Source organism: Crotalus tigris, unplaced genomic scaffold, assembly GCF_016545835.1.
Source record: "Crotalus tigris isolate CLP2741 ecotype Arizona unplaced genomic scaffold, ASM1654583v1 scf7180000023635.1308423, whole genome shotgun sequence".
In the NCBI taxonomy this organism is placed as follows: Eukaryota; Metazoa; Chordata; class Lepidosauria; order Squamata; family Viperidae; genus Crotalus; species Crotalus tigris.
The window spans coordinates 701,332-727,978 of record NW_024100092.1 but is presented as its reverse complement, the minus strand read 5'-3'; the positions used below and the strand labels follow the sequence as shown (position 1 = coordinate 727,978).

Below are 26,647 nucleotides of genomic sequence, written 5' to 3'. Positions count from 1 at the left end.
TACTGCCTGATGACTAAATAGGGAAGATAGGTGCAGGAACACAGTGTGCGAAAGAGGAGGGGGCCCAAAGAAACTAAGGCTTTCTATTTCAGATGCCATGTTGTGCTTGGTCTCCCAACTGTCTTTTCTGGTCTTACTGACTCTAGATCAGTGGTTCTCAATCTTTTTAATGCTGCGACCCCCAACCGGTCGTAAGTCGAGGACTACCCAACCAGTCATAAGTCGAGGACTACCCAACTGGTCATAAGTCGAGGACTTTCCATGCCCAGGAACGCCGCGCATGCATGGTGCCGCCCCCTGCGCCAGCCAAGGCATAGCTGGCAAGCGGCAGAGATGGAGCAAGCCGACCACCGTCTGGGCCACCAGCTGGCCCAGCCCAAGAGAGGTAAGGCACCTGCCAGGCCCCACGCGTGCCAGCAACTCTCCCGGCGCCCGCCGGCCTCCCACCCCTGGCCCTCTTTTACTTACATTTTTAGTAGTTGCTCAGCAGGGAGGGGTGGAACCTTCCAGATAGCTCGCCTTCGCTGCAGACAACTTGCAGCACCATTTGCAGAATGGGACTTTTGGCAGGCTCAGCAGGGCAGAGAGAGCCTGGACAATTCCTATTGGCTTTCGAAAGCCAATAGAATAAAAGGGAGTAGCAAAGCTAAGGAAAAGGGGAAAAAAATGGCAGACTGTGTTGTTTGGCGACCCCCTTGAAATGGTCGTTCGACCCCAAATGGGGTCCCGACCCACAGGTTGAGAACCGCTGCTTTAGATGGAGCATCTCTGTCTCTCTGTATAAGACAATATTGGAAAAACTCTTCCCAGCTCTTTGTCTCTTCCAAGTCATTCGTCAGGCAATTTCCTCCCTGAGGAATCAAAGACATTGATGTGTCAGGGTAAGTTGCCCAGGGTGATGCACATGGAGTCCTGTGTGCATCAGGAATAAGTAGAGGAAGAATGCAGAGAGGAAGACCCAGTTGGAGGTGAGCAGAACCAAGGGAGACGTCTGCAGGATGGGTACTGGCTGATGCAAAGACTGCAGCTCTGGAGGGAAGGCAGCAAGGATTGCCAGATAAAAGGGCTGGAATCCAAGAAGTCCAGGCAAGAGTTATTTTTCTCTCTTCTCATCTCTCCTCCCAGGCTACAAGTGACTTTCATCAGTGAAGTACTGAGAAACAATGCATGCAGGGAAACAGTGAAACAGCCAAGAAACTCTAAAAAGCCCCATTTGGAATTGACTATGTAAAACGGTATATGCATATTTTGTTTTAGGCAAGGCTACTCTATTGGAAATGCATGTGTTGGATGACAGCTTCCAGACTGGGGAAGGCTGGCATCAAGTGACCACCATAGTTGAGAATATCAGCGTAGCACAAATTCGTTTCAATTTGGGAATGAGTATTTCACTAAGAGGGAATTTCAATTTTCCATGAGAAAGGAGCAAGAGATGTTCTATTCACACATTCTACTAAGTACCCAAACTAACAAAACAATAAATACTTTGAAGCCTTTTTTGGCTGTTAATAAGTGGGAGGAAAAAAGACTACAATAGAGAATTGTACTTAGAATTTGACAAGGTAAACATGTCTGGGTTTTTTCCCACTGGGATTTTATAGTTGAGAAACAATGCAATTTAGGATATTTTTTTTTAAAAAAGAATGTAATTTCTGTATGGACTTATGAAAAGGTTTTGACCCCTTTTTTTGACTCATTGAAAAGTTATGCACATGGAAATGGTTAGACAAGGGACTCTTTGTGTACAACTTCTTGGGAGTTTTGTTTGGGACTAATGTGGCTTTGCTTTGCTGATTATTTTGCTAGCAATATCTTGTCAGGAATCTGCATCTCTAATAGTAGAGAATATCTGTAGTTCAGGGTTGAACTGTAGAGTTTTTGGTGCTCTTTGAACTTGGTTGTTTGCCTGAAGATGCTTCATGACCCAACTAGATAGCTTCATCAACACCAGTTGGGTCATGAAACATCTCCAAGCAAACAACCAAGCTCAGACAGAACTCCTCAGATCTGAATCCTTCATGTTAACTTTTTATCTTAAAGAACCCGCTTAAAAGGGGTCCCTGCACAAGCTTTATTAACCCTTCTGATTTTACCTTGCCAATTACAAGTTATTTCACATGGTTTAAACATTTGTGACCCTCCCTCTCGCTGGAGTTCTCCATAATAATAATAATAATAATAATAATAATAATAATAATAATAATAATAATAATAATAATAATAATAATAGTAAAGTTGGAAGGGACCTTGGAGGTCATCTAGTCCAACCCCCTGCTCGGGCAGGAAACCCTACACCATTTCGGACAAATGGCTGTCCAGTCTCTTCTTAAAAACTTCCAGTGTTGGAGCCTTTACTGCTTCTGGAGGCAGCTGTTCCACTGATTAATTGTTCTCACTGTCAGGAAGTTTCTCCTTAGTTCTAGGTTGCTTCTCTCCTTGATTAGAAGGTGAGGATGGTGTTTGCACGAAAGAAGACTAATTCCTGTTGCGATTTCATCCCATCATTAGGCAGTAAGCAATTTTAGAGAAGCAAATATTTTGTTTCCAAGCATTATACTTTAGAATGGTATAGTGCAGTGGTAGGGAACCTTGGCTCTTTTATGACTTGTGGATTTCAACTCCCAGAATTCCTGAGTATTGAAGTCCATAAGTCATAAAAGAGCCAAGGTTCCCTACCCCTGGTGTCTTAATTTACAACAATTTATTTAAAGGACTATCTCTATGAAATTCACTTTTAAGTATCAAAAATCATAAGAAAGAGCAGCAGGGGGAATGACATTGCCTATCAACAGTTAACAAATAGACACCCAACTGAGTAGGCAGACAAGGTAATCTACCATCATCTTCTCTGGTATAGTGAAATATATTGGCATTTCTACACAGATTCATACATTATTTCAAGTCTGCACCAATATACATAAATTATGTGCACATTTTATGCAGATCTATATCCATTTTTTTCTAATTTGGAGTAATGCACGAATGCATAAATTGTCCCTCCTATGCGCCTCTATTTACACACTAATGTTTTTCTTATCGACGTAATTATTTTTTTTAGAATCACTTAACAATAATAATAAGAATAACATTATTCCTGGATAATAATTTGAAAATTTTCAGTTTTTGAAAACTGGAGAAAAAGGATTACGTATGATAGCATAGCACTAGTAATAGGCATTCTTTACATGACACGTTACTGGAATACACCTTCCAAAAACCCCTGTGGAAATTCTTTGGATTTAAAATACAATGGTTTGTAACAGAAAAAACCTTTAAGATAATTTAATATGCTGGATAAGAAGATAGGATAATAAGCCACTCAGGATTGCATGACAGTGAGTTGGGTGGCAAATCAATCAATTTACCTTAAGAAAAGCTTCCTGAAGTCTCATAAGAGGCTACAATTCAAAGAATTGGTTGTTCTTTATTGCTATCTGTTGGCTAGATAAATATGACAACGACCCAGTGATTTCGTCTTGGGAAAAATTTAATTCCTGGAACCCACGATGAAAATAGGCTCGACCTCCTGCAGTATGGCATTAATGCATATTGGAAGAAAAATGAATCAGACTAAGTATCAGGTGTTTCCTTCTTGTTCTACAAAACAGTTCTTAATTCTTCCCCAACCTCTAGTAATGCAACTAATTATTGGAAAAAACAATGAAGCCTAGTCACACTACTGTAGTATGGACAGATTAAATAATTCCAATATTTGGGTGTGCATGCATGTGTATGAATATACAGGTAGTGCTCGACTTACAACCACTCATTTAGTGACGGTTCAAAGTTACAACAGCACTGGAAAAAGTGACTTTTGATCAGCTTTCACACAACATTGCAGCATCCCCATGGTCACATGATCAAAATTCGGGTGCCTGGTACTTATGACAGTTACCCTATCCTGGAATCATGTGATGGCTATTTGTAACCTTCCCAGCTGGCTTCCTACAAGCAAAGTCAATGAGGAAGCCAGATTTGCTTAACAACTGCATGATTCAATTAACAACTGTAGTGATTCACTTAATGTGGCAAAACCTTATAAAATGAGATGCAACTCGCATAACAAACTGCCTCACTTAGCAAGGTAACTTTGGAGCTCAATTGTGATCGTAAGTCAAGGACCACCTGCACATATTTTTAAAGACAGGAAGGAAGAATATATCATATCAACTGTTGGGAAGTCCTTGACTTCTGATGGTTTGAAATGAAGTTCTTTACTGTTTTACAAATGACTCCAGTTTAACATCTGCCTTTGAAAGTGGAAGATAAGATAGATCAGCTCCACGTTAAATGCTTTTTCTAGGCCATTGTGTAATTTAAGGGGCTGTGGGAAGCTAATAGCTTTACAGAATGGCCTACTTTTGAAATAGGCAAGCAATTCTATTCCTTATGTTAAAATTACAGTATTTTATAAGACAAAATAAAACGGAATTCCTTCACTACGGTGTTTATTTATTGAAGCTCTGAGAGCTTCAAACCAAGTGAAATGTAAGATCTAATATTTGCAAATTGCTTCAAAATGAAAATGAGGCAATTGACCTCTGATCTCCAGAACATTTCTGTATTACTATTATTATGTCCAACTGGGTACTATTTGGAAAAATGGGTAGTTAGAGGTGAGCATTCAAGATTTTTATAGATAGGGAAGGTAGTAGAAAGAGATTTTCTTCTCTCTCTTTGTTTTTCTGCTTACTAATACTTTATGATATCCAGTGGTGGGATTCAGCCAGTTCGCACCACTTTGGCAGAACCGGTAGCTAATTTATTGTTGCCTAGGCCCAGAATGGACTTCCGGAAGTGGCATCCACACAGAGAACTGGTTGTTCACATATTTGAATCCCACCACTGATGATATCTAAAAGAAAGCTGTAACAGTATTATAGAAATACTTAGAAGGGAAGTTCAGTAAGGACAGCTTTCCTTATTGTGATAGCCTTCTCACCTTTATGCAAATGCTAGAACTGTGCAGTATTTCAGATCAAATCCAAAACAGATGCTTTAGTACATGAATAAAATGTTGCATTTGTCTGTTATTCATTAAGACAGCCACATCTGCTTCCAGGATCATTGCACAACCATAGCCAGTGATATAACTCTTTTAATGAGTCACAAGTAGCTTTATTCCCATTCTTGCATGTTTTGAAATTTGCAAATGCCTATTTTTTTCCTGCTTATTTAGATGATATAAATATAAGTAAAATTCCACTTTAGCTAGATTATTCCATAGTTTTTTTTAATGCATGGTAATTATTCACTGTTTTATCTAGTTTCCAAGCCCCCTTTGTCATCACTGAGTAGAGGGTACTTTAGTTTTCAGGATGTATGATGTGTAATGAAGAAAGAGTTAAGTCTTATGTTCAGAAGGATCATTTTTTTTTTTTAAACGTTCCTAATAAGAATACTAGCTGCAGCAACTTTTCCAACACCCAGCTTTCCAGGCTTCTCTTGTCAGTCAGGGTTTCTTGCTGCAGAAGTGCTCTAGGAATTCTGAATGTTTCCAGTCATTAGGTATGGAAGTGTATGCAGCTCTCCTTGTTTTGTTTTGGGTTTCTGGATACAAACATATTTCCATTCTCAAGAACCACTTCAATAGTACCCTGCATTTCTGCATTATTCCAATGTTAGTTCTAGTTTGGGAGAAAATACATTTTCTTAATTACATTTTTATTTTGTTCTTTCCTTCCCTCAAAAAAGCAGCAGAAGGCAATAAATAATGCATGTAATATTTCTCGGAAATAAGTTAGGCTGAGAGAATTTCACCGGTACTAGGCAATCCAGGGAGCTTCATAGTTAAAATGAGGATGTATCAGTCTTAGGTCAGCCTCTAATCTGTATGTCACGTGGCTTTAATAAGCTCTTTGCACAGATGTCAATTTTTCAGGCAAGTGACAGAAGTTTCCTATTTTATTTAGGATAGTGTGCTTTGTACATAGTAGAATTCAGCTCCAGGATTCTCAGCATCTCTATTATTACTATGTATATGTGTGTGTGTTTTAAATTAATTCCTTCTCTTTGAAAATATTAATATGGGGCAGTTTTGCTGCACACATTTAATACACAATCCATAACCATCTGACAATATCTAAGTTTGTAAGAGGTGAAACGAAGCGTTGACGAGGTTAAGGGATACTTCAATATATGGCACATTAGCAAAATAAATGCTAACCATCCTAGCCACCGATTTGTATTGTTGATGAGGTTTAACTGCTTAATTCAAGTATTGACCAAGCATTACACAAATTACTCTGAGTTCACAAGATGGATTTCTTTGTTTCCTTAACATTTCCAGAAATGAATATATAATGTAATTTATGTAACATATGATTGCTATTGAGAGAATAAGTTGCACTTTGAAATTCAGACCCAAACTAGATTAGTTATATGTACATGTGTATAGTTTGTGCATGCATAAGAAGAATCAGTGCCCAAGTTGGGTAAATCATTATCTGAATCCCCATAGGATAGGATATCAGGATTATAGTTTTTGTTGTTAGCATTAAACCTGATAGGAAGGAGTTATATATAGGTAGTCCTTAACTTACAACCACAATTGAGCCCAAAATTTCTGTTGTTAAGAAAGACAGTTGTTAAGTGAGTTTTGCCCCATGTTATGACCACATTTGTTAAGTGAATCACTGCAGCTGTTAAGTTAGTAACCCGATTGTTAAATGAATCTGGCTTCCCCATTGACTTTACTTGTCAGAAGGCTGCAAAAGGTGATCACATGACCTCAGGACACTGCAACCATCATAAATACAGACCAGTTGCCAAGCATCTAAATTTTGATCATGTGACCATGAGGATGCTGCAACAGTTGTAAGTGTGAAGAATAGTCATGAGTCACTTTTTTCAATGCCATTGTAACTTCAAACGGTCACTAAACAAATAGTACCTGCCTCCAGAAGCGGTGAATGCTCCAACACTGGAACTTTTTAAGAAGAGACTGGATAGCCATTTGTCCGAAATGGTGTAGGGTTTCCTGTCTGAGCAAGGGTTTGGACTAGATGACCTCCAAGGTCCCTTTCAATTATGATGATGATGATGTCAAGAATTACCTGTAAGTCATACATGATAATTAGTTTTCTAATAATATCAGAAATATCCAGCTGATATCTTCAAAATTTATAGGGACCACGCTGTTTAAGCCAATCACAGTAATTAAAAAACCTTTCTGCACTTGCTCTGGTAACATTATGTTTCTGCAAATTCCCATTTCATCCCTAGCCCATGAGTGAGACAGACTTAGGTTGTACTGAGTTTGTTTGATATTAAGATAGCCTATTTCTCCTTATTCCAACATTTCTAATAGCAGATTCAAGAGGTATCAAATAAGCTACTCATGATTGCTTGGAAAAAAAATTGGGTGACTGACAGTGGCAAGGAACAGGGGCAGTAGAGGTTCAATGTCTAGGGCTGCACAATGGTTCAGTTTTGAGATTCTGTGAGGGACGATGGAAAAATGAAGGCTCTCTCATGTGTTCATCATGGGGATCAGAATGATGGCAAGACTGGCTGGGAATGAACAGGGACTGCTGACCTTTATTTGAAAAAGTAGCCTGAGTTCTCTGTCTGGTCAGATGCTTCTGGTTCATGCTGAAAAGTCCATGGGCCAGAGATTGTGACTTCCTTTCCTGAAGCAACTTTTGTGAAATATCCATATTCAAGAAAGAGGAAAATATTCCCTTGTTAGTATTCAGGCACACAGGCTACATTCTGATAGACTGCTTTCCAGGTGAATTATTTTAATATCTGTGCCCTATATTTTCCTGGAAAATGTAATTTTGCCTCAGCAGGGTAGCACGTCTTGTACTCTGCCAAAGTTTTGTGGGAACATCAATACTGTACTTTGACAGAGTGTTCCTTCAGTCTGAAAATCAACTCCCAGCTGGAAGAGACAGCAATAAAAGGACAACTTCTTTATTCACTTATACTAAAAAGTTTTATTTTTAAAAGTCCTTGCACAGAGCAGTGTTTCCTCTCTATATAAAATTGTAAGACTTTTCAATCTTCACCAAAATTTAAAGTATAAATATACACATATTAAAAGATATACATTTAAATATATATCTAGATCGCTTGCTTCAGGCAAAATGTAATGAAATGAATTTAGAGAGCCCTCTCTGGTTATGTTTTCTCCTATGCTGTGTACAAGGCTGTTTTTTTTTTCTGCTGAATTTGTTAACCTTGATACATAGACATCATCACATCCTGAAGACAGGCAGACTTCAGTACTGGATTATGGCAGTCAGAATATGTGTCTGGCTGTTTCACTGGTTATTTTTTGTTTTGTTTCTTTACAAGAATATGGTGCTCTCTTTTATCCCACACAACCAAGATTTTGCATTCATTGGCAAAGTAAGCCTTCAGATTCTCAGGACGTATGACCATAGGTGCAGAAATTCACCAATAAATTACATGCTTAGGACCATATTTGTTTAAGTGCTTTTCTTTTTTCTTTTAAACCATGAAGTGTTTTTTAAAAATATCCACTGAAATCCATAAAGCCAAAGCAGCATTTTCTTTGTTGACATTTTGAAACAGAAAATATATGAAAACCGTAGGATAAGAAATCAGCTTAATAGAATTTTCAACCAACTCCAAAAACGGTATTCCAGATCCAGTCCCCATTATCCCTATCAATGTTGTGCTATCTGCCATTGTACCCCTTGAAACCCTCAAAAGCCTATTAAGAAAAAACCCACGCCACACCTGCCTTCAGAATAGATCACTGCATCACTGTCTGATGATGCTGTAATAGGAGTGGGAGAACTTTAGTGCTACAGGAAAGTACCAATTAACTTTTATGACTTGACCACCATTAGCGGACAACCTGCCATTTAGGTTAGCCCTAATTCCAGTCATTCTGATCTTCCTTCTCTTGTGAGTATGGCTGGCTGATGAGTCTTTCCTGCCTAGGATCACCAGAAATATTGATGTACTCAAGAGCAAAGCCCCCACTCCATGATCTAGTCTAGTGTGAATGATTAAACCTACAGCATTCTCCACATACTCCAAGTGGAAAATTTTCTAGTGATACATTTTGAGTGAAATTGTAATGGAATATAATCATTACAAGTAAGATGAACAAAATGTTCATGTTAGTTCATCCTTAAACCTATAGAAAAAGACTTGCAGTGAAGGAAAATCTGCTTTTTACTGAAATCAGACCAACATTTAGTTCAGCCCCATCTCTACTGACTGGCAAATGCTCCTCAGTCTGTGTGGAAGAATTTCCAGCTCTCTTCTGGGTTGTCAGTCTTTGAATCTGGGAATTTTACCACTTAACGTCTGGTCACCTTGCTACAATTGCAATATGTGGGATATATGTCCAACAGCAAGACCAAAGTGGGAACTTTACATTGAGCAGAATGACATTTGGGATGAATTTACTATTCATTTTTTTCTTGTTTATGTTGTTGTTGTTAATTGTGAAGTCGTGTCCGACCCATTGCAACCCTATGGACAACGTTCCTCCAGGTCTTCCTGTCCTCTACCATCTTCTGGAGTCCATTTAAGCTCACGCTTACTGCTTCAGTGACTCCATCCAGCCATCTCATTCTCTGTCGTCCCCTTCTTCTATTGCCCTCAATCTTTCCCAGCATTAGGCCCTTCTCCAGTGAGTCCTTCCTTCTCATTAGGTGGCCAAAGTATTTGAGTTTCAACTTCAGGATCTGGCCTTCTAAAGAGCAGTCGGGGTTGATCTCTTCTAGGACTGACCGGTTTGAACGCCTTGCAGTCCAAGGGACTCGCAGGAGTCTTCTCTAGCACCATAGTTCAAAGGCCTCAATTCTTTTGCGCTCAGCCTTTCTTATGGTCCAACTTTCACAGCCATACATTGCAACTGGGAAAACCATGGCCTGGACTATACGCACTTTTGTTGGCAGGGTGATGTCTCTGCTTTTTAGTATGCTGTCTAGATTTGCCATAGCTTTCCTCCCCAGGAGCAAGCGTCTTTTAATTTCTTGGCTGCAGTCCCCATCTGAGGTGATCTTGGAGCCCAGAAAAATAAAATCTATCACTACCTCCATTTCTTCCCCATCTATTTGCCAGGAATTGAGAGGGCCGGATGCCATGATTTTGGTTTTCTTAATGTTGAGTTTCAAGCCAACTTTTGCACTCTCCTTCTTCACCCACATCAAGAGGCTCTTTAGTTCCTCTTCACTTTCTGCCATTAGAGTGGTATCATCTGCATATCTTAGGTTGTTGATATTTCTCCCGGCAATCTTAATTCCAACTTTTGTTTCATCTAGCCCTGCCTTTACCAAACAAAAAATTACAAGTAATATCCAATACCCTGCAGTGAAATTTTGAGGAAAATTTACCATATATTGCCTTGTGTCTATTTCTTGATTTGTTTATTTAGTAATAATATTTTCATCCTCACTTTAGATCTAAAATACAAATCACTGAACTTATATATTTCCTAACTACATTTTAAAATTTGCGAATCTTCCACAAACTTCTTTCTCCAGATATGATGGACTTCAACTCCCATGATCCTCAGCGAGGCCCCTATTGTCTATGGTATTCTGGGAATTCAAGTCTATAATCTGAAGTTTGTAGGAAAGTTGTTTTAGTATATATTTATTAATTTTAAAAATAGCATTCCAGTAGAATTTTTGCGTAAAAATACATGCATCCTTATAATTCTCTCCTTGCAGTGCTAGTTAGAGAGGTTTTTTTGATTTTTTTTTGATGTTTGAAAAATTAATATAAATTTGCTTATTTGAGCCATCTATCTGATAATGACCTTAGTTTGACTTACCACTACCATAATAAATTGCACATTTGCATACAGTTGAATTTATTTTAGCGTTTAGAGAAACAGCTATGATGAAGAAGTTGCTTTCCATAATTGCATTTAATCTTTCTTCAGTTTAATGGATCCATTTCTTATTACAGTTGCTCCATGGTTTAACAGTCTGAAAAACTGGTAGCATGACATTAATTTAAATAAAATAAACAGTTTGCAAAAAAAAAAAAAAAGCTGTGGCTAATGAGCTTAAATAAATGTAGCCATGATTTTAAATCAGGTTACATTCTAGCTTACGAGATCAAGCTTTCTGGCATTTTAATTTTCAGATTTGTGGATTCTGGTTTCCCTCATCTAATCCATGTTGATAATAGATTACCTGAGGCATTGCCTTTTTCCAAAAGTGTTTACCTGTCCAATTTGATTGAGCAAATTGGGCCTATTGCAGATCCTTTTATCCAAAGAGAACGAGAAGTTGGGCCTTTTCTACACTGGCCTCTGGTCTGTGGAATATCTTCCCCTTGTCTTCAAGTCTGTTGCACTTTCATAAGGCTTTAAAAACCTGGCTTTATTCCCAAATCTGAGGTGCCGAATGTGTTTGGGCCCCATTTCCTGGCCTTACTATTATCTAGTCAAGTATCTTGGCTGCATTACATATATTTATTTTGGATGTTTTTATAATTTTTAAAATGTTTGAACTGCTTTAATTGTATATTTCTGAACTATAAGCCACACAAAAAATTGATTGAGATGGGTGGCTACAGAATTTGAACAAACAAATAAATATGTATACTGCACTTCTCTTCAACTCCATAACACAAACATAATTTTTCCTGGGACTGAACTGCAGTTTGTTTATTTAGAAAATTTATACTGCCGCCTCTTCGCACAAGGCGACTCAAGGTGGCTTATAGGACATAAAAGCACAATATAAAATAAAAAATAATAAAATAATAACCCCCCTACTGCCCCCCCCCACTGGTGACAACATACATTCATGCCAGCCATTTAATGAGCTCCATCCTGCTCTGGGTTCCCCAGGCCTGCTCGCAGAACCACATTTACAATAGAATAGAATAGAATAGAATAGAATAGAATAGAATAGAATAGAATAGAAGCTGGAAGGGATCTTCGGGGCCTTCCAAAAAAGTGTTAGAGTGGGGGCCAATCTAATTTCTGGAGGGATGATGTTCCAGAGGGAGGGAACCACCTGCTTTTGGATCTCGCCAAATATACCAGATGTATTCCTTGCCTTCCTGCTCTAGTAGGTTGGATAGATGTGACCAGCAAGAGACGGTCCCTCAGATAACCTGATCCCAAGCCAGGGCTTTAAAGGAGATAACCAGTACCTTGAATTGAATCCAGAAGCAAATCGGCAACTTATGCAGCTCCTGCAGGAGAGTTGGAGAAGCCAACTGAATGATTCCAGAAAAAGACATGGTTGCTTTAAGAAACTGCAGACCAGTGCTATGTGGGTGTTTTTGGAAACACTTGAACAGCCCTACTAGCTAAGATAATGATGCAATCAAATGTAACAGCAGGATACAAGATTCTCCATAGATTGGGTAATAATTGGTTGCACCAAGTAGCCTATTCATGTCTTCATGTTAACAGCAGCTTTGTATATGAAAAAATATTATAAGGATTGTACAAAAGGTATTCTTGTTATTAGCCTAATGACTGCCATTTTGCTTTTGTACACTGTGCTTGCATTAGGGAAGCCATTTTGTGAAGGCTAGAAGATCATGTACACAGGCCCAGAAACAAGGGAAAGAGCAGGAAAGTAATGAAAGATGATTGGTTAATATTCTGTGTGCCATCAAGTGTCACCTTGTGATTGGTTGTTACCTGTATATAAATAGAAGTGCCTAACTGACCACTGTGTGGCACTTCTGAAGGCAGCTGCTAGTGTTTCAGACAGTGTTCCACCCAGCAACTTCACTTGGTCAAATAAATTTCTGTTTGACTTGGAAGCCTCTGCTTGAGTCTCCCGATTTGCCCTCTTGGAACCTCAAGTTCTTTGGGTAGCTGCTGACCCTTACAATACTGTATCAAAGGAAGGGATAAATCTGTAAATTGAAAAGTTACAGCCACCTGCAGATTTACTAGCTCATCAAGAACAAGCTGAATATCCAAGTGTCTAATTTCCGCTTTTAGACACAGGAAGTATGTATGTTTTCTAAGCAGTACAAACATTAGACTGGGAAAGTGTTAGTGGATTTCCAATTAAGAGCAAGTCTAATTCATATGTTGCAATATCTGTGTTTTCATTGGCTCCTGTGAATGTTCAAATATATTGAATGTTATGCATGTGGGTTAGTGTGCTCACATACCAGTTTCTCTATTTTTGGTTTGTGCCTGGAAACTTTCTTCCTGGATATAGGAGGTTTGCAACAGTGGGAGTTTAAAAGACACAGAGTGAAAACCAGACCTTGACCTCCACCTACATGTCTTCTTTCTATTGGATTAACTGTTTGCTCTACTGCTTTCCTATTGCTGGCTGGATGCTCAGAAGAAAATTCACCAGTTGTGAAAGTGTAATTATGATATGATTAGACAACATGGCCAGCTATCAGCACGCTTGTTTCTAGCTCATAGTGCACAACTTGGGCATGTCTGCTCCGAAGAAATGAACTGTGCCATGTTAAGTGAGCCTATGTTCACCATCTTAATGCTTTCATTTGTCCCACTATACACTTGTACTGGGATGTGGCTTTTTCTGATTTTACACATATTCCTCTTTTTTAGAGTTTGGGAAATCTTTGAATTCAGCTGGTTCTATTCCCAAAGTGCATATGGAGGCATCGCTGTAGAAACCCTGTGTGTTTTCTCTTTGTGTGTGTGTCTCTCCAGGGTTACCTTACCATTTACATGATACGTGAATGGTAGTGGTAGTGGTAGCAATAAATTCCTTTAGTACTTTTGATCCTTGTTGTTGAAATGTGCTTTTGCTATTTATAATTAAGATTAGATACACTATTGTGTATATTTACTGCTTTAATATTTATACCTGAGTAAAATCTCTCTTGGTCCCTGTTGACTTCATGGGCAGATCCATGCAATACAGCTCCTGTATTCTCAAAAACATAGCAGCAGTTGCCTATTGCAGGATGTTATTTTGATTTTCCACTGTATCTTACAGCTGTGGGGTTTCTAGACATCCCCATCTAAGAAATAACCAGACCTGACTTGCTTATGTAAAAAAAACAACCCCTGAATTCTGAAATCCTTTCCCCCTTACTGAAAAAAAAAAAAAGGCAGAGATTTAGACAGTTGTAGTTGAGGACTTCTGTTGCAGCTTGATATATTTATGCTATGATCTTACATGGAGACTACTGTACGTTAAGAGATTTTCCCTACCAAATTTTTGTAGTTGTCAGTGGGTGACCAGACTGATAATACAACCTAAACCTACACAGAATAGACCTCTATTGAGATAGAGGCTAATTTTAGTTTTGAAGACTCCATGCTCAGGAGGGAATTGATATCTTTCTCCTAGCAACAAAAGCCTTTTTAAACTTGAACATGGTACTGAGATCTAAGCTAATGTTCTCCTGAGTTGGAAGATTTGTTTGTATGACGATTGAATTATGTCTTTAATTCTGTGGTTTAATTATTTGGGTTAGTATTTTTGGTGCTTTGAGGCACTCATTGATAGAAAAGAAGGTAGAAATTAATTAAACATTAATTGTACCATTCAGACAGATTTCCTTGTGTTATGTGGATATGCAAGTCTTATGCTGTTCATTCACAGAGCTAATTCAGTATTATAAAAGTCTGAGGCTTCTGTGGAGAAAGAAATGTAGTGCCGCAAGAATTGGATGGAGTTTTTTCTCTGTCTCTCTCTCCCTCTCTCTAAAATTGGCTGAGACAATGTCCATTTGGGCAAGAGATTTTATTCATGTGGTTGCCATGTGGACAAAAGCAAAGGTACCAGTGCTAGCGAAGGGTAAAGCGTAGAGATGGTCCATCTTTTCTAATATAAAAAGAAGTGTGTCCTCTAAGAAGATAACACAATTTAGTGTTCTACAGCAGGGGTCTCCAAACATGGCAACTTTAAGATTTCAACTCCCAGAATTCCTCAGCCAGCCATGCTGAGATTTCTGCCCCATTCTCCCACTTAGTCACTATTCTATTCCACCTCACTCAATAGTCCCTCTTCTTTCTGTGGACCAGTTCAGACCATTGACTGAAGTGTGAGGAGGGGTTCCACAAAGTTGTTTTTCTAACTTTTCTTTGGGAAGGGGGATGGAAACTGAAAATATGCCTTTTCTGGCTGTAGATGTTGTTTCTTTTTCTACATAAATACCTGCATTAATCTTGTGTTTTATTAAGTTATCCTTCTTTGAGTATGGTCCTGATTTCTATACAGCTTTTTCCTTCAACTGTGACTGGTTTTCTTATCTTAAATGATTCATTTGTCAAACCCCACCTTTATCTCTAAATATGTAGTTGAGATTGTCCTCGACTTATGACCACAAGGTCATAAGGAGAAGGAGGTGGCAGTGCCGCTGGGCAGGTGATCTGTGGGGCAAAGAATGAAGAAAGCCCCTCCACCGGTGCACAGCGGCAATGGAGCCTTTCACCATCATTCCCCCCTGGCTCCGAAACAGTGGAGGGGAACCGGGCTTACCCCGCCCATCCTCCATAGCATGGCAGTCCGGCTCGGAAGGGGAGGGAAAAGGAAGGTTGCCAAGCAAGGAATGGCCTGGCTGAGGGGGGGGGCTGAAGTAAGCAGGTGTGGGGTGCATGGGGCAGCTCCCCATCCCCCACCTGCCTCGCCTTGTTGTGCCAGCAGCAGCACAATGTATCGTGCTGCCTCCTGCCATGAGTGGCTGCAGAAGAAGTGGGCCGGCAGCCACGCGGGCTCCTGCTGGATGGGGCTGTTGGTGCTGCCGCCACAAAGCAAGACAGGTGTCACGAAAAATATAAGACATTCCCCCAAAATAAGACCTAATGCCTCTTTTGGAGGCAAAAATAATATAAGACCGGGTTTTATTTTCGGGGAAACACTATATTTGCAAGCTAAGCATTGGCTTTATGAATGGGGAAGCCAGCCAAGAAAGTTTATTTGAAAGATAAATAAAAAAGACTCATTTGACTGGCTGCTACAGAATGCTATAAGAACAAACACATAATGAATACATTGCTGTATATTTGTTCAAATGAATCTTACAGCTTAAAATTGTTCCACTTATACCAATTGAGATTTTATTAATATTTAATACTGTTCCCCTTGGTTGACATGAAATCCTGTTTCATTTTAGGCCATAAGTTTGATGTAGAAGTATATAACTGAGTGAATAGGAATCTCCCTTACATTTTTGCTGCCAACATCTCTTGAACATTTCTAACCTAACATTTAGGTTCAAATAATGGCATCCACCTGTCTCCTAATGTGGTCAAAGCTGGCTCACTTAAAATACCAGAATCATTTTGAAGATACCACATAAATTTATTAGTATGCATATAATACAGTGTTTTCTGGGCTCCTATCAAAACATTAGCAGCTACTGAGCAGCATGAGCCAAAGTATAGCCATAGTTTATATATCTTTGGCCTATAGGTAGGCCTCAATAGCCCCAAACACAGCTTGGAATTTCTGTTGCTAAGTGAAGCGATCACTAGGCAAAATATTCCGTAACCATGCCGCTTAACAGCAATTCCAGTAGTCCAGCTTGCGGTCATTAGATGAGGGTCATGCTGTTGTTAGAGAAGGACCTTGCGTTTCTCATGCCCTGCATGAACGACCAGTTCTATCTTGCTGTCTCTTCCCCAGCTGGGCCTGGCAAGTTCCCTTCATCAGACAAGGCTCTGATGCCCTGCCAGGCTTACCTCTGTTTTAATTCCCTCTACCCACCAATTTCCCGCATCCCTGCCCTTTTGGCCATCCTGCACTCCATCACTGCTGCCTCCTGCCACATTCACCACCCTAACTGATCTTCATTGCTTTCTTCTTCCTTCTCCTCCTGGCCTGGATCTAGGTGCTGGGCAAGGTGTGCAGCCTTGAGATGCACGTGGCAAGCGTGTCAGGGTGGCCCAGCCTTTTCTGCCAAAGGGAGTGGGATGGAACTAGTGGAGGCTTTGGGATGGGAATGGGATGGGAATGCAGGTCTTCTATCTGTGGCTGAACAAGACTTCTTGAGGGCGTATAGATAGTCTTTGACTTACAACCACATCTGAGCCAAATTTTTTCTCTGCTAAGTGAGACAGTTGTTAAGTGAGCTGTGCCCCATTTCATGACTTTCCTTGCCACAGCGGTTAAGTGAATCATTGCAGTAACACGGTTGTAAAGTGAATCTGGCTTCTCCATTGACTTTGCTCGTCAGAAGGTCACAGAAAGTGATCACATGACCCCGGGACACTGCAACTGTCATAAATGCATGCCAGTTGCCAAGCGTCTGAATTTTGAACACTTGACCATGGGGATGCTGCAATGGTCGTAAGTATGAAAAATGGCCATAAGTCATTTTTTCAGTGCCATTGTAACTTTTTGAACAGTCACTAAACCAGTGGTTCTCAACCTTTTTAATGCCGCGACCCCCCAACCGGTCGTAAGTCGAGGACTACTCAATCGGTCATAAGTCGAGGACTACTCAACTGGTGCAGCACCGTTTGCAGAATGGGACTTTTGGCGGGCTCAGCAGGGCAGAAGCAGCCTGGACAATTCCTATTGGCTTTTGAAAGCCAATAGAATTAGACTCTATTCAAGCGAGTCTATTCTATTGGCTTTCAAAAGCCAATAGAATAAAAGGGAGTAGCACAGCTAAGGAAAAGGGGAAAAAAATGGCGGACTGCATTGTTTGGCGACCCCCGTGAAATGGTCGTTCGACCCCAAATGGGGTCCCGACCCACAGGTTGAGAACCACTGCACTAAACAAATGGTTGTAAGTCAAGGACCTGTACTAGATATATGATTAATCCTCACTCAATTATCCTAATAGGAGAGGATTTCTGTTGCTAAGTGTAATAGTTGCTAGGTAAAACATCACATGACCTTCATTGCTTAGCAACAGCAATTCTGGTCACTCTAGAGGTAGTAGTTAGACAAGAACCATGCCATTGTTAAGTGAGGACTTCACACTTCTGCCCTGCTGTGCTCACCTCTGCTTCTGTTTCTCCACATGTCTCTGCTGGCTGACCTTTATTCCCCTTCCATTACTACCTCGGATGTTCCCCTTCATCCCCAGTGGACCCTTGCCACCTTCCTCTTCCCACTGCTGAGGAGGTATGCTCAGCAAGGGCAGCTACTATCGTGTTTCCCCCAAAGAAAGGCCTACCCTGAAAATAAGCTCTAGCTTGATTTTTTTTTGGGGGGGTGGGCCTAATATAAGCCCTACCCCAAAAATAAGCCCTAGTTTTGGGGCAAGGCACACACTTAAAAATCAGGCTAGGGTGGGGCAGAGGGAGGATCTGCCCCATGCACCCCACACCCACTTATCTTGCAGCCAGGCCTCTCTTCACCGGCCCACTTCTTCTGCAGCATCTTCTGCAGCCAGGCCTGCATTTCTCAGTCACAGGCCTTTCCAGAAGGCCTGGGAAGCCAAGAACCGAGCTATGGATTCAATCCATAGCTCAGTTCTGCAAGACTTCTCAAGCCAAGAACCGAGTTATGGATTGAATCCATAGCTTGGTACTCAGCTGTGTAGGCCTTCCAGAAAGGCTTGACTGTAAAATGCAGGACAGAATGCAGCTGCAGAATGAAGCTGCTCCTTTGACCCCAGAAGAAGTGGGCCTGCTGGGCAGGGCTGTTGGTGCCAGAGGTGAGTAAGACATCACCCCAAAATAAGACCTGGTGCCTCTTTTGGAAACCCGGTCTTATTTTCGGGGAAACATGGTACCCTTTGCGATGTCTTTCCAATGCCTTCCTATTTAGCAATAGCAATAGCACTTAGACTTATATACCACTTCACAGTGCTTTACAGCCCTTTCTAAGCAGTTAACAAATGCTAGTATCTTGCCCCCAACAATCTGGGTCCTCATTTTACAACCCCAGAAGGATGGAAGGCTGAGTCAGCCTTGAGCTAAACTCCAGACCATAGGCAGAGTCAACTGGCAATGTGCATTTCAACCACTGCTCCTCTTATTTCCCTCACAGAAGCCTTGTGAGGTGTTAGGCGGCCTTGTTGAGACGTCACAGAGGGACAACAGCTACCGCAGACAGATGTGCCTTATAGGAGAAAGAAGATAGCAGAGGTCAGCTGGAGCCACAGAGGTAGGTGGCAGTGTGATACAAGGGGACCAAAAGGCCAGAGTTAGTGGGGAAATAGGCGGCCATTGCCAACACTTTTTTGTGTAAAGGTTATTCAAGTGCAAGCTGTTTTCATAAAGCTATGGAGATGTGGGGGAATTCATATCAATCAGATATTCAGAAAAGTCCTATTTTATTCCTCTAGCAAAGAGAAATAAGTATCTGCTATTAAACAGTGTCGGTTCTGGAGGTTGCTACCTGCCTGTATAATTGGTGGAACTTCACATATTAGCATCAATTCTTGTCCCCAGGCAATAGTTTACTGAGCTCTTTCTATTGAAAGTTTAAATTTGTTACTTTACAGAACTTTCACTCTGACTGAGGTTTGGCTACCAATGAAATATGTAAAAACATATTCCAGGCTGTTAGACATTTCATACATATTTGTGATTATCTAAGGCTTAGGTAAAGGTTTTCAGGAGATTTCCGCATCCATAGCCTTAATACTCCAACAGATTTGGGTTTTCCACCAGATATTAGTCAGGAATCCTCATGCCACAGGATTCTTTGCAGAGGAGAAATTCTTCCCTGTTCCAACATAGGTTTATTACAAAAAAACGACAGGCTGGCCTTTCCTCTTGACCTTTGAAAGTAAAAACGAGAACCATCCACTCATTTTAGTCTCCTGACCACAGCTACATCTATCAGTTACCCCTTTTGCTTGGTCTGAAGAAACATCAAAATATCTAAATTTTCTTAGTAGCTGGTGTCTCCCTTTGAACTCAAATAGTGATGTAATACTTTGAGTTTGAAAATCTGAATATGGATGTGAAGCCTTACAAATTTACTTTGTAACAGAGAAAGTAAAACAAATTTTTGATTTCATGTGATCTGAGGTGATCTGAGGTAAGAAAAGATCAACGTTCTTCAAATAATCAATAATGTACAGGCCTCATCTAGTTTATATCTGAATCCATTAATACATTGCTGATTTTAATTGGACATCCTATAAGAAAATTAACACTACAGGTAGTCCTCAACTTACAACCAGTCATTTAGTGACCATTCAAAGTAACAACGGCACTGAAAGAAATGACTTACAACTGGCCCTCATATTTACACAGCATCCGGCATGTATTTACAATAGTTGCAAAGTCCCATGTCAATGTAATTGCCACTTGTGACTTTCCCAGCCATTGTCTGACAAACAAAGTCATTGGCGGGTAACCAGATTTCCTTAATGACTGCATGATTCACTTAATTGCATGCTTCACTTAACAACCGTGGCAAAAAAAGTTGGTAAAATCAGGGGCAACCCACTTAACAACCATCTTGCTTAGCAATGGTAATTCTGATCTCAGTTATGGTCGTAAGTCAAAAGCTTGATTTACATCTATACGCAACACCAATAGATATTGTAGTAATAATGCGTTTTACTTCAATCAGTGGTCCTTGCTAGATTGATAGTTCAATTTGCAAACAAAAACTAATTCAGCTCACCTGTTTACCAGCTCGCATGAAAACAGCAACTCATCTAACCCTGGAGCAGGAATGTTCTCTATGGAATTAGGCAAAGGAGCATAAGTCATCATGTAATAGTAAATGTATAAATGCACCAGGAAAGTGGAAACTATTCTGTTGCAGAAAGTTCTGACCTCATAACAGGCCAGTCTAAATGGTGCAAAAGGGGTCCAACTTTTGAAATTAAACTTTTCTGACTCTGGAATTGTTTCAGGATCCAACTATTCCCATAGAATTTTGTGCATCTGCTTCAATATCAAAACATTAAGATCAGAACCTTCTGTGGTGGCACATTTTGCACACCCCTGATTTGCAGCACTGAGATTTCATCAGTCGTTGGCAAAGAGTCTGTAATGAGTAGTGGTCATCTATCCAGTTTGGCATGAGCTTTGGTGAACAACCTTACAGTGGCAACACAGGAGATCCCATTGTTTTGAAGTTTGACTTCAGGGCTGTTGTCTGCACTGTGGTTGTGATGTTCAATTTCATGGAGGGAAGGCACTTTTTTCTGTCTTATATAACTTCCTTTGCTTTGAGTTGATTTTTCAGCTGAGAACTGAAACTGATGTAATCAGTAAAATCACATCATTCTACTTTTCAGGGACAGGTATTGGTATGATTTCATTTGCTTGTTTGCTTTATTTTTGTTAAAACTGCTGAGCAAGAGAAAATACAGTGGAAGAAAATAGGCATTTTGAAATATAGCTTTTATTTGTCAAACTATAAAGCAGGTGGCATGCTTTACGTAAACCTCTGAACTGAAAAAAAATGGAGACAATTTATTTCAGAGTATTAGTGGTAAAATAGCCATATTTGTTTTGTTTTACAGTGTCATGGTTTGGATTTTGTCAATTGTTCTCTTGTCAGGGTTCCATTATTGCTTATGAACTAAAAAAAAAAAAAATCGTGTGCAAGAGGAAAAAAAAGAAACATCGCCTCAGGCTCACCATCTAAAAACCTTGGGATGACTTTATACAAGTTGAAAAGGGCTGATGTGATGTCTTCTTAATCACTCTTCTAAACCTCAACTCAGTCTGCTGTGTGAACCTAGCCACTATAAGCTCTGATTATAGTCTAGCACAGAGGCAGGTAACAAAAAAAAAAAATAGTCCTACATCTTCCCTTAGTGTCCATGAGTCTCCCTGCCCATCTGACTTTTTAAAAAGATTCTTTCAATGAAATAATTCTTAAATAAATAATTAATTGGCAATCTGGCTTGCTGCAAAGCGAAGTATCGTACTCTAGCATAATATTTATTTGTAAATACCTCCAGGTTCCAATAAATGTTCCACTGGAACACTGGAGCAACCATCTTAGAGACTAGAGGGGTTCAGCTTAATGATGATTCACAGTGCTTGCTGGCAAATGTTTAAGAACAGGCTCTGCTGGCTCCATTGGGACCACGGCAATGCTGGATTAGACAGAGAATAGCTGATTGGTCGTAGTGGTTCAGCTCTACTGTCAGTTGGCTTGTGACGTTCCAGAAAATTTAATAATTTGCTTTTGCAGGCTGGTGCAAGTTTGCCCAATCACACCACTGATTCATGACTCTCAATGCTCATCAATGGCAGCCATTTTGAAATGTACCGACCACCTGCTTTTAAAATTCCCAATAGAATTCCATCCCCAAGAGTTTGCTTCTCTGGCGTAGCATGTGTGAATGAGGGTTACTATTATGGCTTGTTTAACAATCCATGGTTAAAACAAGGACTTTTTGTGCTGAGAGAAAAATTGCTTCAGGACTCACATAGGCAGACAAATTCTTTCAGTGGATAGTTTTCATCTCATCAAATATTTTTAATTCAGGGATAATATGAAAACTAATTCAAAACTAATTAATTAATTCAAAACTAATAGCTAAAAATTTATTTCAGTAACCTCACTTTTATTTACTGGGCCAGTGTCTTCAGTGAACAAGAACAATAGAGGGAAATATGTTGACGTGGGAAACAGGGAAAAAAGAAAGGCATGAAAGGAGGATCCAATTAATGTCCTGCTCTTTTCTGTCTTATCATGTTATCTGATAAGCAACAACAACATTTGACTTTTAAGTTCAGCATGTGCACACAAAAATAACTTAACTCTCTTGTCTAAATATTATGTGTGTTGCATTTCCAAGATTGTTACAGCAATATTGCTTATTTTACACCAAATCTGGGGTCCCTATGGATGATTTGAGCCTGGAAGCTCCTTTTCCAACAGTTCTAGAAGTTGCCAAATTAAGGAAAATTGGTTTACAGCAGAGCTATAAATCTCTTGCCTATCCATCTCATGACACTCACAATAATCTTGAAACCTTAGTCTCCATCTGCTTGGACTATTACTCAGGACTTCACCCTGGGCTAAAAATCTTGAGGATTCCTCCTAGGGAATAGTCCATTCATGACAAATGGACTATAAATAGTTTGGAAGGGGAACAAAAAGATAACTTATTTTTAAAAAAATATTGATTGGTTATTATATCACTTAAATTTTTATCTAAATTATTTTTTAAAATATCTTGCCTGTTTTAGGACTTTTAAGACTTAAAAAAAATCAAAATTTATTCCAGATATAGTTAGTTCAGAATTTATTCACTGTCCCTAATAAGGAAAAAAATTACTTCAGAATATATTTTCATAAAATAGTACCTCCTTAGAGTCAAAGAAGTCCTTATTAAATTTTTCATGATATTTCCTTAAGCTGTAGACATGCAAATGAAGCTTTTCCTGAGAAGTGCATATTAAGATTCTCTCTCGAAAATAATGTACAGGTATAAATTAAACATAATAAACTTTAATTTTTCCTACTTCTTGAAATCTCTAGCACATCATGTGCTGATAAATTTCTCCTGCCATTTTCTCTTTTCTTCTCAGCGTGTAGATCCTCATAAAATATATAGCGGGTAAGAAGGTATAGCTGAAGTTATGCTCCCATCATTTTGACATACATTTGCCTTAATCACCTATAAAAAAATGCCTAAACCACAGGGCCTGGCACATATACTGGCTTGTTTTAAATATCACTTTTATTAAGGATTTTGATTATAATAGTAAAAAAGTAATGCAACTTAAGCTTAAAGAAAAGACAATAGGATAAAAGAATAAAAGCACAAGTAAAAAGAAGAAAGAGAAAGAAGAAAAAAGAAAGAATATGATAAAGAAAAAGAAATGACTTCCAACCTTCATTACAAGTATAGACAAATTTAGTGATTCTCTCCATCCCATGAGATTACACATTATCTCTTCCCATACCCTATCTATAAACATATCCATAAAATATTAACTTTTTAATCCTTGTGTTAGCAGAAAGTTTATAACACTTTATAAAATAAGGTCTTATTTTAACCTTGATCAAATAACCAACTTTATATTCCTTCCTTTGAGTTCAAACAATCTTAATCTTTAGTTCATTTGCTATTGAAATTGAATTTGGAAAGCAAACATGTAAAACATTGTATGATACAATGGGCAAGAAATTTTGGTTATATTGTGATGCTGGAACAATGGGAGAATATATGGATGAAAAGTTTAAAATTTACATTGAATTACAACTTAAAAGAAAATTTCTACAAGATGATGTATCGCTGGTATTTAAGGCCAGACAAGTTATCTGGAATGTATAAAGATACTTCAAAGTAGTGTTGGAAATGTAAATGTAAAGAAGGGACTTTTTATCATTTATGGTGGACATGTAATAAAGCAAAGAAATATTGGAGAAGGATTCACATTTTGATAGAGAAAACCCTTAAAGTAAAAATAAACATGAAATCAGAAACTTTTCTTTTGGGTTTAATGGAAAAAGACTTGGAAAAAAAAATTCGGAACTTTGATCTGTATATGTTGACAGCAGCAAGACTACTGTATGCACAAAAATGGAAGGGTATTTCGATTCCCACTATGGATGAATGGCTAGAAGCTGATGGAGCTGGCAGAGTTGGCAAAATTGACTGTTTTGGTTAAAAAAAAGAATACAAGTACCTTCGTTTCTACATGGAGACCGCTTCTGGACTTTGTGCTTGAGGTGGAAAAGAATGAAACTTTGATTTTGAGTTTCACTGATTAGATTGATTTGTTGTTACAGAAATGGCTAGTTTTTACTATTGTGAAAAAGTAAAAAGTCGAGGCTCGACGTTCATGCTTTATTTTACTGCAACAGAGAAAGTTGGAAATCAATTTTCTTTTTCCTCCCTTTCCCTCACTTTCTTCTCCCTTTTTCCTCCCCACTGTGTCCTACTATTTGCTTTGTATTTTGTATTTTACTTTATATCTTAATAAAATGTTAAAAAAATTCTGTAGTTCATTCAAATATTGACATAGGATTTGATTTCTCTTCAATTTTTCTTTATGTCATTGCATAGGCTTCTTCAAGGGTTTTACAAACCTCTTTTGTAGGCTTGTGAAATCCACTAACAAGCTTTAATAAGAAAACAGATTCCCGGTCATTATCTTGATTTGTCATTTGTATTTATCCTTATATTTTTAAAACATCAGCCTATTTCTTTTTTATATTCAATAAAGCATCCTTTCCAAGACCATTCTCTTGGCATGCAATTTGTAGTTCCAGTTTTGGTACTTTTTCTGTCTTCTCAGGTAAAATTTAATCCACATCTGTCATTCTCTCATTAACATCTTTTGGACACTGTCCTTAGAAACACACATAATTACTGACACCATTGATATTGGAAGTACTAATTTCTGACTCCATTCTTCAAAGAACTCCTTTAATCTTTAAGTGTTATGACATTTTGTGTCCTAGTACTAAATGACACCAAAAGCAGGCTTGTATTTTTTCCCTTTCACCTTAAATATTTAGTCTTTAGTGTCCAGTTTCTAAAATAAATTATGAACCTAAGATAACCAAAATTAGTCTGGTTCCCATAAGAAGCTATTTCTTATAGTTAACACCAAAATCTTATAGTAATAGTTAGTATTCCAAATTTAGTTGGTCCTTAATCTAAGAAAATGATAACTTTCTTAGATCAAAATCTTATTTAGCTTTTTGCTGCTTATTTCAAATTCTTTACATTTTTAAGCTTATAATTATTTTTTCTTTTGTTTGGAGTGGAAGTTCAAATCACCAACAACTTTTCCAACTTGTTATTCTGAAGATTTTTTAATAGCTTTAAGATGATGAATAGGCAATTTTCAAAGTGTTTAGAAAGGGAGGCTTGTAAACTTGGTGTCCTTTAGAAAATTTTGCCATGGCTGTGAATGAGATGGCTAATCCCTTTGTCTCTTGGTGCTCAAACCTGCAGAAGACCAATGTCCTCTGGTCTCTTTCCAAGGAGCAACTGTCCAGAGGACATATGGACAATCTTCTGTCCTCTTCTTGTCTGGACAGGTTCTAAGGAACTGGTCTACTTATCAGTTCTTTAGTCTTTGCCATGGCCAAATGTTCTGCTTTTGTAGAGATGTCTTCAGTTTGTCCTACCTCCCCCAGAAGGTTGCACACACAAAAACCTTTGTACATATGACTTCTTGCCCTGTTGAAGGAATGTCACTTTTAACTATTTTTGATTTCCCTGCTGCTGTGACCACTTTGTGCTGGCTGCTAGTATTGATCTCTGTAGGATCTCCTGAGGGAGACTTGACTTTTGCTTTGTTAATGCTTGGCTGATCTGAAAAATAGGAGAAGAGTCGAGGCAGGGAATATTATTGTTGCCAAGTTTCCTTTCCTCTCTTGTAGAGCAAGGGTAAGTTATTTTTATATAATTTGATAAAACCTTTTTATAAGGTTAAAAATAAAAATGCCCTTGAGATTGTCGAGTCCTGGTGACTGCCTGGATAGTTCCTGCAGTTTTTTTGGAAAGATTTTAGGAATGGTTTATCCTTGCCACTTTCCTAGGGCTCAGAGAGAGGAACTGGCCAATCATTCATTTGGCTTTGTGTCTAAGGCAGGACCAGAATTCCTGGTACCTTAACCTGTTCACCAAACCAGCTTTCTTTTACAGGGTTAAATATTAAATAATTTGTCATAGATATCTTTATTGATTCAATCATTCCATCTTTGAATTATTATTTTTTTCAAAAGACTTGTCTGTCTCTTTCAACTCCTGACTCGGATGTGAGAATTAGAATTTATTGGCTAAAAAGACTGCATATATCTGCATTTGTTTATTGCTGCCATCTACTGTTTATCTGGATTTTAGCAGCCCATATGTGATAGACCTAAGCACATTCTGAGCCTTTTGACACAAATAG

The 26,647-nt window shown here is 38.8% G+C and overlaps 1 long non-coding RNA gene across 1 annotated transcript in view; it reads left to right on the top strand.

Annotated features, from left to right (window-relative positions):
• The first annotated feature begins 12,518 nt into the window (after positions 1–12,518).
• Positions 12,519–26,647, top strand: part of LOC120297546 — a 37,686-nt gene continuing 23,557 nt past the window's right edge. The window contains exons 1-2 of the long non-coding RNA XR_005553834.1: positions 12,519–12,919; positions 18,852–18,968. This is a non-coding gene — a long non-coding RNA (uncharacterized LOC120297546). The remainder of the gene's footprint in view (positions 12,920–18,851; positions 18,969–26,647) is intronic.